Raw genomic sequence first — 18,670 nt, 5'->3', positions numbered from 1 at the left:
TAATCAGGGATAGGAAAGGCAGTTTTGCCCGGGCCTCAACGCGAACCAGAACATTCCACTTTTAGGTTCATGGAATAATTACACCTTGGTTTTCCAGGTGAGGAAACTGAGGCCCAGAGAGGCAAAGTGATTCCTGCCCAGGCGTCCAGGAAGTGGGGGCCAGGCGGCAGGAGGACCAGGGTTTCCTGGCCGCGGTACCACATTGGAAATACGCTGAAAGCGTCCTTTGGTGACCAAATGGGACCGGCCAGGAGGAGAGAGAGCCACCTGGACTCCAGAGGAGGTGGGACCTGCTTAGGGCGCTGGCAGGGGAGCGGACCGATGGCTAACCTGGAGAGAGAAGGAAGGAGCTCCAGAGATGGAGGGGAGGGCCTCCAGATCCCGGGTGAGGAGTGAGGGCGGGGGCCTGCTAGACCGCTCTGTGCTGAAAACCGCTGGGATCAGGGTTCATTTTTCCATGCATCTCAACTCACAGCCACACCCTGAGAACAGGGTTCTCATGGAGCCACGCTGCCTGACCCATCATGCACACCTCTCACTATTCTGCTGAGACCCCCCCCCACCCCGGCACCAGCACCACCCAGCTCCCCCCAGCCAGAGCTGCGGAGGCCAGAGCGCAGACGCGGGTCTGCTAACGACCCGCAGACTTTCCTCCCTGCTGTCGCTCTGCAGAAGAAATTGCTCCCAACAGCAGGGGAGAGGATGTTTGGACACCCTAAGAACCCCCTCGAAACTCCAGGGTCCTGGATTTCAAGCTGAGCTCAGTCCTTCTGGTGTTCAAGTTCATTCCATGTTGGCAAAACTCAACTTCCTGTTTACAAGGGGGCGAGCGGGGTGGGGCTGCGAGGAAAGCCTTCTGAGAGATTCCAAAGGCGGCTCAGACACCAGGGCTTCTAAAGCACGTGCATGAATTCAGTACAGATGAATCAGAAACACGAGGGTTACATTCCCCTTGGAATACACCCAGGTTTCATAATTAAACGAAAAATAACTTGGCAAATAGACGTGGAGTTTTGCTGAACCCAAAACATTTGAAAAGATGTTTGACTAATCCCAACGCTGGGTGTGGCCAGTCCTTTCTGCAAAAGGGCAGCGTTTACGGGGAGCAACTGCGGGCCACGCGCTAGAAACCCACAAGGCCCGCGGGCGTCCGCTGCTGTCCCCTCCCCTTGAACGTCTAGTGATCAAGTTCACCTAGGGAGGGAGGGGGATCTTTCCAAAGACCCCAGCTGACCACCCCACTGGGAGAGAGTTCTTGATTTTCCAGTTCAGAAACATCAGCAGTGTCTACTGGGGAGCTAATCCTGCAGGACTTTTAAAGAACAATTTTGGAAGATTAAACTTCAAGCCTCAAAGACTTTGGATTAACAACAATGGAAAAAAACCCGAAAAACAAAAATAAAAACTTCCCGAGCAACAGTGCTATCACTGTGTAAACGAGGCCGATCCTCGTTGTCAGAAGGGTTCCAAGAAGACCTCGAGGGCACAGTCTGAAATATCACAATGGTTTCCAGGAAATTCCCTGCCAGTATCTGCAGCCCGGAGAGAACGAGCTGCCCTGGTCCCATTTCTGGGGCAAAGGCATCTCTCCACTCTGCGCTGGCCGCCAGCCGCGCCGTGTCTGTGCCTTTGCTCAGCACCTCCCTCCCTGGAGCCTCGTCTCTTCCTGCTGCCTGCAGGCGGCCAGGGATGGTTTGAACGGTTTCCCACGCTCCCTTCCCACCATGCCTCTGGGCTCAGGGTGCCATCTCTGCCACGTTTTTTAAGGTAGGTTTTTTTGAACTACCTGGTCACCAGCACTGCACACCCATATGCCCACAGGCACCAGCTCAGCAGACATGCTATGGCTGACTGTGTGCCAGAGACACTTGGACGGAAAGACACAGGCCCGGGTCCTTGAGCAACACACAGCTGGCGGGGACCAACCCAACAGATCATTACAAACCACTGTAAGAAGTGGTGTGTACTCATTTGCCATCCACCCACCCACCCATCCATCCATCCACCCACCCATCCATCCATCCACCCACCCATCCATCCATCCATCCACCCACTCACCCACCTATTCATCTATCCAATAATATTTATCAAGAAATAAATTAGTTTCCCAAAAGTAAATAAAAGAACAGATTTTTCCTCACAGTTCTGGAAACCGGAAGTCCAAAACCAAGGTGCTGGCTGAGCCGTGCTCCTTTTGAAGGCTCGGCGGGGAGGACCCTTCTTGCCTCTGAGCGTCGGTGGTTGTTGGCAACCTTCAGTGTTACTCCAGTTGCAGCAGCATCACTCCAGTCTCTGCCTCCATAATCACATTGCTCTCTCCCTGTGTGTCTGGGACCAGATATTCCTTTCCTAACACGGACACAAGTTGTAATGGACTGAGGACCCACCTTCCTCCATTCTGTCCTCACCTTTACTTATTAGATCTGCAACCACCTGATTTCCAAACAGGGTCAACTTCTGAGGTTCTGGGAGGGACATGCATTTGTGGGGAACACTATTCAACCCAGTACAAGAATGTTCTAGAAGCAGTGTTCAGGTCTCTGTCTCCATGGAGCTTGCATTTCTGGTAGAGAGAGAGATTTAAAAATAAATAAATAAACATTTAGTAGAATGTCCAGCAGACACAAGGACCATGAAGAGAAGTAACCAGGGAAGGGGGATCCAGCGCCTTGGCGTTGCCACTGCCTACAGCCCAGACAGGCCTCCTGAGGTGACAACTGCAGAGGGGGAGCCGAGTGACTATCGTGGGGTGGGGGAGACTGCTCGGGCAGAGGGAGAACCATGTAAACAGTCTGAATCAGAAATGTGCACGGATTCCCCAGGGGCCAGCAAGGGGGCCAGCGACTGGCATGGATGGAGCTGCTGGAGGACCAGGGATGGGTGGCAGGCTGGCCCCGCCAAAGCCCAGAGCGCATGCACCTTCCTGGCCACACCAGGGACTTGGGACTTACACGTGGGTTTCAGGGAGCTTTATCTCCATTCTCTTGTTTCAGTCTCAAAATAATCCTGCGAGCGCGGGTATGATGGTCCTGCCCGGAAATGTAGGTATCAAATCGGTGCACTGGAAGCGAGCTCCAGCCCAGCACTGAGACGGGTGCAGGGCCCGTGAGGGCTGCCCTGTGACCTCCCGCGCTCTCTCTCCTGCCAGCAAACAGCGGGGCTGCCCTGCCCCACCTGCGTGAAGTTAGGCGTGGCCATGTGACTTGCTTCCACCAAAAGAATGAGACAGGCATGACACATGCCAATCTCAGGTGGCGGCTCTAATAAGAGCCAGAGTGCGCTGTGCCACGGCGGCCACCGGGTCAGCTGTGTCCAGGGGCGGAGCCAGCAGGGCTCTGGAGCAGGGCCCCGCGTCCCAGGATGGGCGTGCGCGCAGCCAGGAATGACTTGCGTCTCTAACTTGCTTATTTCCACAGCATCCCCGACCCTGTCCTAATGGATAGAGAAAGGCACTGCTAGTCACCCTCCCGTCATCCCTTCTCCTCCCGCCCTCACAGGAAGAACTCCAGGACCACTCTGAGCCGTGGTGCGCTCCATGTCCTCGCTCCTAGGAGCGGCCCGGCCACGCAGGTCTGGACAAGGAAGAGCCACACTGTGTGGAACTTTTGGGAAAGAGCTTTAAAAGACACATCACATTCTCAGCACAGGAAGCACATGGGATGCTGGAGGTGGGAGCTGTTCACGAGAACGGCTGAGGAAGAGGCCAAAGATCCCTGAGTCGTGATGGGCGGGCGGTGGCTCCTGCAGCCTCGCACCCTGAGGTCCTGCCTCCAAGCTTCAGTGCGGGGCTGGGCACTCACGCTGAAGCCAGACTGTCCAGCTTCAAATCCTGCCCCCACCACCTGCCAGCTCTGTGAACTTGGCCCAAAAACGTACCCTCAGTGTCCTTATCTGAAAAAAAAAAAATGGAATGAGGTAGTTATGAGGGCAACACATTACCCCGAAGCTGTCGTGAGAATTAAATTCAGTACCACACGCGGAGCGCTCGGGGCAGCGCTCAGCACGGAGGAGCCCCTGCGGAAGTGTTAGCTGCTGCCGTTCGGTTGTCACACGAGACAAAAGCTAATTTCCTACTTTGTCAGGCCACTATACAGCAGATTCTCTGTTAAGCATGGCTGAAACTATTCTTACTTGAACTATCAGTGTTTGTGCAGACAAATGTCAACTGGTTTACCGACAGAGGTTTTCATTTTTTAAAATTCATTTTAACAGTGGTTTCTCGCTGTCTCTGTTCCACCTCCAGAGACTGGGACTGAGATACACAGTTAGTTCCACGGGCTGTCACCGGAGAAGGACAACTTCTGCGATATACCGCGTTTTGTCGCCGCTGGTGCTGCAAATAAACGGATTTCCTCTGGTGCCTGGTCCCCTCCTGCATGCTTCCAGTTTGGGAAGTTTCCAGCTCCTGTCCTGAGCCTCTGGCTTCCCCCAGGGCAGTGGTGGCCAGGGTGAAACAGACAAGAGCCACGCGTTTGCATCCTGGCTCTGCTCTTGAATGGTAGCATGATGTTGGGTCCAAGGAGGGGGTTGATTACACTCCTAAAAAGGATACGTTGAAGCCCTCAGCCCTCATACCTGTGGATGCGGCGTTATTTGGAAATAAAGTCTTGGAAGATGTGCTCTAGTTAAGATGAGGTCTTATGGGATTAGCATGGGCCCCAAATGCAAATACTGGTGTTCTTATAAGAAGAAGGAAATTTGGGGACACATGGAAGGAAGCCCTGAGAAGACAGAGGCAGAGGCTGGAGGGATGTGGCTACAAACCAAGGAGCATCAAGGACTGCTGGCGGCCACCAGAAGCTGAGAGAGACGCATGAGCTTCCAGAAGGAAGCAACCTCACCGACATTTTGATTTTGGATTTCTGGCCTCCAGATCCATGAGAGAATACATTTCTGTTGTTCTAAGCCATCCAGTTTCTTGGTACCTTCTTACAGCAGCTCCAGGAAACCCATGCAGGACCCCGTATCGTCGTCTATAGAGGAACAGTAACACCCTGTTCAGCACCACCCTGGAGGCCTCCTCAAGCACCACCCCAAGGGGACAGCAGCCTGCGTCATCTACCAGGGCTGGCAGCTGTCCTGGTCCAGGTCCTGCATCAGCATCACCCGGAAGCTTGTTAGGAATGCCCCACAGGTACCCACTGAGCCAGAATCTTTGAGACGAGATCCCCAAGAAGTTCCTCTGTACAGTAAAGCTTGAGAAGCACTCCTCTAGAAGGCAGAGCCCAAGGCAGGACCCCAGAACTGATTCTTGATGAGCAAGGTGCAAGGTAGGGTGGCAGGAGTGAAAGGAAAGGGCGTGAAGCAAGGCCAGGTGCCCAGGGCAGGTGGGCCTGGTGCAGAAACACACCAGATGTCTGGGCAGGAACCACACCTGGAAGTGGCTCCCATCTCTCGTTTCCCACTCCTCAAAGTCTACCCCACGGTGGGGGTGGGAGACGATTAGGAGCAACTTACTCAGTGTGCACAGGTTTCCTCTGAGGATGAAGATAGTGGTGGTGGCTACGCAGTGTTGTGGATATACGGCAGGCCACTGAACTGCTTACTTTAAAATGGTTGGTTTTATGCTCTGTGAATTTACAAAGTTCACCCCATGGGATATTAACCTCTCTGGCACTTCTGGGTGGCCTTGTCAGACGTCTCCCTCCAGAGAGCCATCAGGATGCCTGACTCCTACAACCTGCGGTGTGGAGTTTGGGTACCACCAGGAAGAGAAAGGAGGTGGTGGAGAAACTCTGAAAAGGCACAGGATAGAACCCCTTGTTGGATGATGATTTTCTTATTTTCATCATTCTTCTCTGCAAACATTACACCAGCTTTGGAGGGGGTCTGGCCAGGCTCAGGTACCCAGGACCATTCTCACCCACCTAGGGGAAAGCAGACCACCCGGAGAAAAAGAACTGTCTACACACCTGCGAGAAAGGTAGCAAATGTCCCTTCCCATCCAGCCCCAGGGGGCCTTTGTGTTACCGCATTGCAGCGCGGGGTTAGCCACACCATCCTAAACCGAAGGACCCTGCAGGAGAGTCCGGGTGGCAGTGGAGGCAGGACTCCTATGGATACGAAGAGTTCCCATGTGTAAAACTAGGGAAGCACGTGGGCTTTGGAGTCAGAAGCCCTTGGTTCAAGTCTTGTCTGCCACTCTCTGCGTGGGTCGCCTTGGGCAGGTCACCTGGCTGTTCTGAGTTTCAACTTCTCTTTGAAATGGAATTGGTATCCACATAAACAGGGCTGTTGGAGGGAACGGCAGTAGATGCAACTTCAAACTCAGCCTCAAAAAATTCCTATTAAGTTTCCAGGAAAATAAATAGCTCACAGTAAAAAAATTATAAAACACTAGAATAAAAGTCAGCAGAAATAAACAATGGTAGGATCAAACCTATAAAGATTTCAAACTTGAAATTATCAAACATAAGAAATAATACAAATATGTTTAATATGTTTAAAGAAATAAAAGAGAAGATTGAAAGGTAATTGGGGGAAAAAAACTGTAAATAACAACCAAGGAGACTTGAAAAAGTATGTAGAGAATTTCTAGAAAAAATATAGTTAATAAAATTAAAAGTTTTTTGAACGTTGAGTAGCTATTTTCATTTCAAACAAGGCAGACTTTGGAGCAGAGAAAGTATTCAGCATAAAAAGGGACGTTACATAATGATTAAAAAAAAACAAAGGACCAATTAACCATTAACGTAACAACCCTAAATGTGTAAGCACCTAACAGCAGAGCTTCAAAACACACAAAGCAAAAACTTATGGAACTGAAAAAGGGAAGTAGGTAAGTCCACAGAATTGAAGGCTTCAACACTCCTCTCTCAACAATTGAACTAATAGAAAATCAGCAGGGATAGAAAGAACTAAAAAATACCATTAAAATCTAAATCTGATAGACATTTAGAACATTCTACCCTATGGAGCAGAAAATATTATTTTCAAGGTCACATTCACCATGACAGATCATATCTTGGATCATAAAACAAATCTTAACAAATTTATAAGAATTTAAATCATACAAAGTTTTTCCTACCATGCAATTAAACTGAAAAGATAAGAGAAAAACACCCAAGCATTTGGAAATTGAACAGCATGCTTCAAAATAATCAATGAATAAAAAAGAAAGTCTCAATGAAAAGTAGAAAACATTTTAAACTGAACAAAAATTAAAATACAACATATAAAAATTTGTGAGATTCACCTAGAGCAGTGCTGAGAAGGAAATTTATAGTATTAAATACTTATATAAGAAAGATCTCAAATTAACATCTAAGCTTTTTCTCCTAAGCAACTAGAAAAGGAACGGCAAAGTAAACCCAAAGGAAGCAGGAGAAAGGAAATAATTAGGACAAGAATAGAAATCAATGAATTTTAACACAGAAAAGCAAAAGAAAAAAAGCAATAAAACCAAAGAAAAGAGAAATAAAATTGATGATGCTTTAGCAAGACAAAGAAAAAGAAGACTCCATAGACATCAAAAGTCTAACAAAGGAACACTATGAACAATCCTACTTACATAAATTCCAGCTCTTAGATGAAATAAATTCCTCAAAAGCGGCAAACTACCAGAATTCATCCAAGAGGAAACAGATAACTTGAATAGCCTTATAATTATTAAATATAATTATTAATTCACATTTTAAGTTTTTTTCCCCAAAACTAAACCCCCAGACCTAGATGACTTCACTGGCTAATTCTACCAAATATCTAAAGAAGAAATAACACCAATTACACACAATATGTCCCAAAAAATAAAACAGGAGAGACTGCTTCTCAACACAGTTTATAAGGTTAGAATTGCCCCAATACCAAAACTAAACAAAGACTGTACAAAATAAGGAAAATGGGAAAATATTAGCAAGTAGAGTTCAGGAATATACAAAAATAATAATACACCACCACTCAGTAGGGTTTATCCTGGGAATTCAAGGCTAGTTCAATACTTAAAAAGCAGTCAATGGAATCTACTGTATCAACATTCTAAAAAGAATAACTGCATGATCATTTCAAGTGATACAGAAAAAACATTTGACAAATTCAGCATCTATTCATGATAAAATTCTCAGCAAACCTCAAAGAGAAGGGAACTTCCTTAATCTGACAAAGGGCAGCTACAAAAATTCTACAACCAGTATCACACTGTACAGGGCACAACTTTCTCCAAAAGGTTGTGTACAAGACAAAGACATCTACTCTCACCACTTCTATTCAACATCATAGTAGAAATCTTGGCCATTACAATAGGCAAACCAAAAGAAATAAGAGGCATACAGACTGGAAAGAAAGAAATAAAACTGTCCCTATTCTCAGACAGCATGGCCACCTACATAGAAAATCCCGAGAAATTTACAGCAACAACAACAACAGAAACCCGTAGAACTATTAACTGTTTAGCAAGGTCATAAGATACAAGGTCAATCCACAAAAACCAATCATATTTCTAATTATTAGCAATGCACAACTGAACACTAAAAAATTTTAAACAATATGATTTATAGTAACTCCTAAAAAAGATAAACACTTAGGTACAAATATAAGAAAATGTACATCATCATTATGCTGTAAACTGTGAAATGGGGATGAAAGAAAGAAATAAAAACATCTAAATAAATAGAGAAATGACTTGTTCATGAATTGGAACACAATAAAGGTGTCAATTCTTCCAAATTGATCTATAGATTTAATGCAATTCCAAACAAGATCCTAGCATGACTTTTGTAGATACAGGCAAATTTATTCTAATACTTACATGAAAGGCAAAAGAAATAAAAAGGTAAAAAAAAACTTTAAAAACAAGAATAAAGTTGGAGGACTTGTATTACCCAATTTCAAGATACACTACAAAACTACAGTAATCAAGACAATGTGGTATTGGCCAAAGATTGGTGACATAGATCAATGGAACAGAACAGAAATCCCAGAAATACACCCACATAAAATATGACCAAATGATTTTTAACGAAGGTGCAAAAACATCCAATGGAGAAAGGACAGTCTTTTCGACGAGTGGTGCATAACATCCACATGCAAAAAGATAAAGTTCAAAACAAAACTTCATACTTTATCCAAAAGTTAACTCAAAGTGGATTGTAGACCACATAATACACAAAACACATTTCATAAAACTATTTCATAAAATACATTTCATAAAACATTTCATAAAATTTTGACATCTTCACCAAAAAAAAAAAAAGAGAACCTCTTTGTGACTCAGTTAGGCAAGGAGTTCCTAGACGTGACACCGAATGCATAATCATAAGAGAAAAAGATGAAACATTGGAATTCAGTAAAAGCAGAAACATTTGCTCTGAGGACGATAGTCTTTAAAAAATGAAATGACAAACTACATATTGAGAAAAAATATTGGCAAATCATATGTCCAACAAAGGACTTGTATCCAGAATATATGAAGAACTTTCAAAGCCCAAGAGTAAGAAAACAAACAAGTAAATTAAAATATGTGCTCAAGGCTTCAACAGTCACTTCACCAAGGAGGGTTATACAGATGGCAAGTAAGTGCATAAAAGTTACTCAACACCACCTGCCACTAAAGGAATACAGACTAAAACCATGATGATGAACACTCTGGTTTCTCTTCAGCCCATGTACATCTTTTGCCTTTTAAAACCGCAATGCGATATCTCTACACACCTATAAGAAGAATTAAGATTAAAAAATATGATATTAAGGGCTGACAAGGGTGTCGAGCAATTGAAATTTTCACATGTTGTTTGTGAGAATGCAAAATGATACAGCCAACCTGAAAACATTTTGAGCAGCTTCTTACAAAGTCAAACATACACTTAACCATACAATCCAGTAATCCCGCTCTTGGGTATTTATCCTAGAGAATAGAAAAGTTATGTGCACACAAAAATTACATGCAAATGTTTACCGCAGCTCTTCTCGTGATTGCCAAACCTGGAAACAACTAAAATGTCCTTCAGCAGGGGAATGGATGAACGAACTCTGGGACGTCCAGACAATGGATACTGGGTCAGCAATAAAAAGGAAGGGCTTGCAATAATTTCAGTGGTTCTCAAAGATATTATGGTGAGTTAAAGAAGCTAGTCTAAAAACATTATCTACTGTACGGTTTCATTTATAGAGCATTCTATAAGTGACAAAATTAGAGCAATGGAGAACAGATCAGGGTAGGGACAGACCATGATCATAAAGGAATAGCATGAGGGAGTCATGGCGGGTGACGGACTGTTCTGAGTCCTGACTGCGGTAGTGGTCACGTGAATCTACATGTGTTAAAATTCACAGAACTGTACCTCCTCCCCAATAAAAGTAATTTTAAAAATAAAAAATAGAAATGTATGAAAGTATTAAACAACTTATTTGACATAGGTGAAGAAAGACTTAAAAATAAACAAATAAATAATTTTTTTAAAAAAGAAAGACTTAGTGAAGAAATTATCCAGAATGCAGCACAGAGAAAGGAAACAGAAATACGAAAGAATCCAATAAAAGGCACAGAGGAAAGAGTGAGAAAGTCTAACATTCTGCTTAATTGGGGATCAAAGGAAGACAACAGAAGGAATGGAGAAGACAGAATATTCAAAGAGATAATGGCTTTTGGAAAACACAACAAGAAAAGTAAAATAAACTCACAGCAGATACATCATAGTAATATGTCAGCACAGCAAATTCTAAAAGTATCCAAAGAGAAAGATCATTTACAAAAGACCAATCATTTTATTAGCCATTGTCTTCTTGATGACAAAAATGAAAGTCAGAAGTGAGTAGTGCTGTAAACTGTATAATCCCTAAACAGGTCGACTTATGAATCCCCAGAACCTACGAACATGTGACCTTACATGGATGGTAAAAGGAACTTTTTAGGTATGATTAGGTTACAGATCTTGAGCTGGGGAGATTATCCTGGATTATCTTAGCAGGTCCAATGTATTCAAAAGTGTCGAAGGAGGCGGAAGGAGCTGTGACTACGGACTAGAAGGCAGAGATAGGAGTGATGCAGCCACAAATCATGGAATACCAGCAGCCCCTAGAACCTGGAAGAGTCAAAGAGTGCATTCTCTCCTAGCACCTCCAGAAGGAGCACGTCCCTGCTAACACCTTGATTTTAGCCCGATGAGCCTCATTTCAGACATCTGACCACTAGAACTACATAAGAGATAAGTGCGTGTTGTTTTAAGCCACTAAAACAATTTGTTACGGCAGCAATGGGAAACTAATACAAATATCGTCACTGTATTAAGAGAACCTAACTGTCAAACCTAGAATTTTATACCTGGAAAAACTATCTTTCAAGGACATGAACTAAGTAAAGACATTTTCAGATAATTAAAAATTGAGAGAGTTTAAAATCAAGATACCCTTGATGGAAGGAAGTTCTACAAGATGAACTTCAAGCAGAAGAAAAATTATTCCAGAAGTTAAGATTTGGGATACAATAAGAAAGACTGAGCAAGTGGGTAAATTCTAAACATGTGGGTAAATTTAATCAAATGTTGACTACATGAAATAACAACAACATCTAATTTTGGGAGGGGGATGTGGAAAAAACTAAAATACTGCATAATAATAGCACATGAATTGGAAGGTGTGATTAAAATGAAGGATGAGCTGAGCTCTTTGTATTATTTGGGAGGAAGATAAAGTTTCTGTTATCTGTTATACTGTTTAATGGAGACCTTCCCAAATGTAAGGACACAGAAAGAATGTAAATCAAAGAATGGAAAAGTATATACCCTGATCTCAATGCCCTTAAATTAGAAATCAGTAGCAAAAAGATAACCAGGGGGAAAAAAAAAAATGTGTTTACAAATTAGAAAGCATGCATCTAAAGGACTCACAGGGCAAGGAAAAAACAGAGTGGAATTTTTAAAATACCTAGAACTGCTGAATTTAAAAAAAAAGATTCCATTATCACAAATTATCAAGTGGAGCATGACTGACTGTGTCTCTTCCAAATTTATATGTTGAAGCCCTAATCCGCAACATGATGATATTTGGAGACCAGCTTTTGGGAGGTAAATAGGTTTAGGTGAGACAATGAGGGTGGAGCCCCAAGATGGGATTTACACCCTTATAAGAAGGGGAAGAAGCCAGAGCTCTTTCCTTCTCCACCAAGCTAGGACACAGCAAGAAGGCTGCCACCTACAAATCAGGGGGAAAACTTTCACCAGGAACCAAATTTGCTGGCACCTTGATCTTGGACCTCTAGCCTCCAGAACTGTGAGAAATACATTTCTTTTATTTAAGCCACTCATCTATGGCATTTTGTTATGTGAGCTAATCATGACATGGTATCTGCAATACTTAAACGGAAATTTAGAGTCCCAAATATTTAGTAATAAGTCACATTCAAGTTGCATTTATCTCAGTGATACAAGATTCGTTTTTTAAAAAATCTATTAATGTAATTTACCACATAACTGACCAAAGGAGAAAAATAAAATGATTGTTTTAATAAATGCAAAAAATAAGCATTCAATAAAATTCAATATCCAATCGTGGTTTAAAAAAAATCTTAGCAAAATAGGAATAGAAGGGAACTTCTTTAATCTGATAAACAGCATCTATCAAAAACACCTCAGATAATCATCATACTTAATGGAGAAATGCTGATCAAGTATCATACACATCTATATAACATCAAACTTGAGGTCATAACCTATGCAATAAGACGTGAAAAAGAAATATAAAGGAAGAAAGGTAGAGAGAAAATTATTACTAGTCACAGATGAAAATATTGTCTACGTGAAAAACCCAAACATAACCTGTAGAAATTACTAATAAGAAAGTTAAATAGGTGTGGACACAAAACCAATACACAAAATTCAAATGCATTCCTATAAAGCAGCAACAACTTATTATAAAACACAGATCTTACAGGTGCCGTTTATAATAGCAACAAAAACAAACAAAAATGATATATACATATACTTAAATAACCCAGGAGTAAATATAATAAAAATGTATCTATATGTGGCATGTTTTAGATAAAAGACTCAATGTCATAAAGGTGTTATTTCTCCTCAAAAGTGTGTATAGGTTCAATGCAGTTCTGGGACAAGACAAAATGATACTTAATGCTTCTTTAATGTGTTTCAGTGACATTTGGTCATTTTAACCATAAAGGGATTTTTATACATCTGCCTTGGGACCCTGAACAAGGGCCGAGTTTCCTCACTTGAGGAACAAAAGGATAGGAACTGATGACTTTTAAGTCTCTTCCTTCGCTGAAATCCCAGGATCTCTGTGGCTCTCAGGAGGCGAGCCTGAGACATACAACGGTTCTCTGTTGTCCCTCCTCTGCACTGCCCACCTGAGAGAAAGGAAGCAATAAGCCAGGCTGGGAATGGGTCTGAAACTCCACCCAGAAACCTTGATTTCTAACAGGAGGAAAATGCAAGCAAATCACGACATGTCCGGAACATTATGTAATCATTGCAAATGGCTTTTAAGAGATTACATAAACATGGAAATATTCATGACAGGTTAAGTGGGGGGAAATTGCACATATACTGTAATTACAATTCTAATGCAAAGACGAGCTCCAGGATGCCAGGATGCCCGGACTGCTAGTTTCACCTGAAGACATGTTTTGGTTGGCCTCCTCTTTATTTTTAATTCTCATTGTTGGATAACATTTAAAAGTCTGGGGATTTCACATAAATGTCTAGATTTCTAGGGGTTTTTTTGTAATATGTAAAGATCAGGCAACACTGGGCCAAGTTCCCACATGGCAAAGAGTGGCAGGAGCTGCACTGGGTGCCCCTCAGAAGCCACCTCATGCTGTCTTGCTGGCCAACTCCCTGCCTTCCCTCATTCCACGTGAGTGTATGATACCTGAATTGTGATGTGTTTCCATGTTTCATTCATGCTCTTCCCTTTGCCTGAAACACCCTTCCATTTTTCTCACCTGGCAAGCTCTTGACCATTCTTGAAGCCTGAGCACAAGGGGCATTTCTGCCAGGACATCTGGCCTCCACCATGCTTTTCCTACAGGAGATACAAAACTCCTTTCATGTGAGGCAGTTCTTGTCACAGCCAGACCTAGGGATTCTTACTTTTAAAACAAATTCATTGAGATAAAATTCATATATCACACAGCTCCCCATTTAAAAGCATACAATTCAATGGCTTTTGGTGTATTTGCTGAGTTGCACATCCTTCATCACTGTGAATTTTAGAACATTCTGTGGATCCATCATCCGTTGATGGACACTGGGCCTGTTTTCACTTCTTGACGATTGTCATCATGCTGCTGTGGACGTATACATATAGGCTTTTGTGAGAACACGTGGTTTCATTTCTCTTCGGACTACATCCAGGAGTAGAAGAGCTGGGTCATATGACGACTCTACGTTTAACTGTTTGAGGACAGCACCTCCCTTCACACTCCCACCAATGGCACATGAGGGTTCCAATTTCTCCACATCCTTGTCAACACTTGTGATTATCCATTTTTATGATTCTAGCTGTCCTGACAGGGGTGAAGTAATCACTTGCATTTGCTTTACATTTCCCTGATGGCTAATAGGACCCTTCCATGTTGCTGCAAATGGCATTATTTCATTTTTTATGGCTGAGTAATATTCCATGGTATATATACACCACATCTTCTTTATCCAGCCACCTGTCAATGGACATTTAGGTTGTTTCCATGTCTTGGCTTTTGTATATAGTGCTCCTATGAACACTGGGGTGCATGTGTTTTTTCGAATTAGAGTTTTCTCTGGATATATGCCCAGGAATGGGATTGCTGGATCATATGGTAAGTCTATTCTTAGTTTTTTAAGGAAACTCCATACTGTTTTCCATGGTGACTGCACCAATTTACATTCCCGCCAACAGTGTAGGAGGGTTCCCTTTTCTCCACACCCTCTCCAGCATTTATTATTCATAGACTTTTTAATGATGGCCACTCTGACTGGTATAGGTGATACCTCATTGTAGTTTTGATTTGCATTTCTCTAATAATTAGCAATATTTTAATATGCATGTTTTAATACGTCTGTTGGCCACATGAAAGGATGTCTTCTTTGGAGAAATGTCTATTTAGGTCTCCTGCCCATTTTTGGATTGGATTGTTTGGGGGTTTTTTATATTAAGCTAGGACGCCAGAATTTTAAAGCAGCACAGGGCTCGGTCCTGGTCCTGTCTGTGTCTGAGGAAGCAGGGTATGGTTCTGAGAGCTCTTGCCGAGGCTGAGATGCCCGTGTTATGAAGGAACCTAACACCTCTTGCTCTGACAAAGTCAGAAAAGCACCACGTGGAGGTCCAGCTGCCCTTCCTGTAGGCACTCAAGAACTTGATAGGATAGTTCCACCTGCGCAGCCACTGTCCCCCTCATTCTCCAGCTGGAGGACCCTGGAGGCAGAGATGTGCCCAGTTTCCTGTGGTTTGCCAGGCTGGGGGGCAGCCCATTTCTAGGAAGAGACAGACCCACCCCTGGAAATCGTCTGCCAAGCTGGTTCTGGGGCACTGAGTTGACCCGATGACCATTTGTTGTCCAAATTCTACACTCGCCAGTGGGTTCTCTGAAAGCTGGTCTCCGTGGCCATGGGCCCAGGAGGCCCGAGGAGGAGGACTCCTAGCAGAGGAGCGGAGGGTGCCCGGCCCTCCCCTCCCTCTGGTCTGCGCGCTCCCAGGGCTGTCCTGGGGCAATCATTCCACAAATGCCCAAGGGAGAAAATAAATGATTTTCCTGCTGTCTGTTAAGGAACACGCTTGCAAATCGGTGGAGGGCTTAGCTATGCACTTTAATCTCAGCTTTCAGCTCGCTCACCCAGCCGCTCTGCCCGCCAGCAACGGGGGCCCCCGGGATCCTCGTGAACCCCCCCAGAATATTTTGACAGGCGTGACTCACAAACGTCTCTTTGCTTGAAATCCTTTATGCTCATTCTGATTACGTGTTATTAAAATAAGTACAGTGAGAGGCTTGGCATCTATTTTAATCAACGGTTTGAAGTCCTGTAAATAAGTTTGATGTTCTGAACAATGCATTACTTTTCACATAAATGATTCAAATGTAATTATTCTGGCCATCCAACTCAAAATGCAGTTTGAACCTTTGTTTTGAGGGTTTTTTCCCCAAACATGTTGAGCCTTATCTTACTCTCTTGTTTTATTTTAAAAATAACAATGCTTTTCCTGGCAGTTTCCATCTTATAGCAAATCAAATCGCTCCAGTAGAGCATCAACAAAGGGCCCCGGCACAATTACCCTCAGAAAAAACGTGTGCGGTCAGTTAACCTGATCCATAGGGAACCAGTATCAGGTGAAGCTCTGTGCAAACTCTGGCAGAAACACGGTAAGCAAGAGCCATGTGTTTCCTGACTATGAGAGCCAGGACCCTGGCTCTGGGACTCCCAGATGGTTGAGTTGTCCTTGTCCTCGAGAAATAAATGATCTATATAGATGGCCAATAGACACACGAAAAAAAATGCTCAGTATCGCTAATTATTAGAGAGATGCAAATCAAAACTACAACGAGCAACCTAAATATCCATTAACAGATGACTCGATAAAGAAGATGTGTTATATATATACAATGGAATACTACTCAGCCATAAAAAAGAATAAAATAATTCCTTTTGCAGCAGCATGGATGGACCTGGAGATAGTCATTCTAAGTGATGTAAGCCAGAAAGAGAAAGAAAAATACCATATGAGATCACTTATATGTGGAATCTAAAAAAAAATGACACAAATAAATTTATTTACAAAACAGAGGCAGACTCACAGACATAGAAAACAAACTTATGGTTACAAGGAGGGGAAGAAGGGGAGGGATAAATTGGAAGTTCAAGATTTACAGGTACTAACTACTATATATAAAACAGATAAACAGCAGGTCCTCCTGTATTGCACAGTGAACTATATTCAATATCTCATAATAACCTATAATGAAAAAGAGTAAGAAAAGGAATCTATACGTATATGTATAACTGAATCACTGTGCTGTACACCAGAAACTAACACAACACTGTAAATCAACTACACTTCAGTTTGAAAAAAGAAAGCAAGCAAGCTCTAATGGGGAAGATCGCCAAGGAAGTCCATGAGGGCACGTGCTGAGAGGTGCCGCCTCTGCCTGCACGCGTGCCCGGGGCGGCGGTGCTGTTAACTGGGGTGGACGCAACAGGGGAGGGGAGGCCCTCCCACGAGAGGCTGCTCCAACTGTCCGTCTCCCCTCTGGAGAGGGCTTCTGGCAGGCTGAGGTGTCCTGGTTGGCTCTGCTTTGTTTTTTTTTTTTTTGCCAGCATATTCCCAGGTATTAGAACAGTGCCAGGGGTCTTTTAGGTAATATATAGATGAATGAATGAATGAATGAATGAATGAGAGTTTGCCACCAAAAAACAAGGAAGAAGGAAGAGGACCTACCCAACAGAGGAAGCTGCATGTGCTGAGACAAAAACCAGGTAGAAGATGGGACTGCGAGGGGCCAGGATGCACATGCAGGGGCTCGGAAGGGGCTGGGAGGCAGGGCTCTGTGCTCAGGGCCGGGGTAGCGGGCTTATAGCCTTCATCCTCCCCCACGAGGCCAACAGTTTCCAAACCTGCGTTTAGCTGTGGAACCGTCTTCAGGAAAAGCTTCCCAAGTACTACGAGCAACAGGAGAAAAAACACTGGGGGGAGGGCGTAGCTCAGTGGTAGAGTGTGTGCTTAGCATGCACGAGGTCCTGGGTTCAGTCCCCAGTCCCTCCACTTAAAAAATAAATAAACCTAATTACCTCCCACCTCATGCAAAAACATACATAAATAAAGAGAGAGAGAGAGAGAGAGAAATAGTTAAATGAGACTTCATCAGAAAGAAAACTTTTGTCTTTCAAGAAAGTGAAAAGACAGCCCACAGAATGGGAGAACGGATGTGCAGATGGTGTTTCCGTTCAGGGTCTCCTGTCTAGAATATACAAAGAATTCACACAACCCAATAATAAAAAGACAACCTAATTTTAAAATTGCCAAAGGATCTGTGTAGACGTTTCTCCGAAGAAGATACACAAACGGCCGAGGAGCCGGTGAGCCGATGCTCAGCAGTGCTCAGCAGGCCCCGCAAGCCTCCTTTAGGTCCAACTAGAACACTCGGAGTTGTGCTCACAGGTTCCGGGCGGCACCATCGGCCCAGGGAGGCAGCTGGAGGAGAGTGGTTTATCTCAGCCCTAAGGCAGGGGAATCACACAGTAACTGGATACCATGAAGCATCATCTCTCAAAGACCCAGCAGACCCGAGGGGAGCAGACCCCGCCTCAGTGCCGCCCTGCACTGGACCACTTTGAGATTCCAGGGGGGCCGTGGGCTCTGAGAAGTGACCCTGAGTGGGGCAGAGGGGACTACGGACAAGCAGGGCAGATCCCCGGAGTGCCAGCCGCTAACGATGTGAAGTTGCTTCCGGTCGGCTGTTCGGGGTCAAGGCGCCAGCGGGTGGTGGGAGGTGGGGCAGAGGGCAGTTCAGGCCCCCTCCCCATCTCCGGAACCTTGTCCGGGGCTGCCGACTCCTCCATCACTGACATGTGCCTGGTCGATCTGCCTCAGAGTTTCCCTGCGTGGTGTGACCGCTGCCTGGGAACATGAAATGAAGGCAGCGTGTAGGCACGTAGATGGTGAAGACGGAGAGTTAAATGGTGAGGATGGAGAAGTTGCCAGTCCAGCATTTTCCAAAAGCTCCTCTGTGCGTACGCCACTTTTTTTAAAA

This window comes from Camelus bactrianus, chromosome 10 (genome assembly GCF_048773025.1).
Source record: "Camelus bactrianus isolate YW-2024 breed Bactrian camel chromosome 10, ASM4877302v1, whole genome shotgun sequence".
NCBI lineage: Eukaryota > Metazoa > Chordata > Mammalia > Artiodactyla > Camelidae > Camelus > Camelus bactrianus.
The sequence above is the reverse complement of the archived record's forward strand: the minus strand, read 5'-3'. Positions refer to the sequence as shown.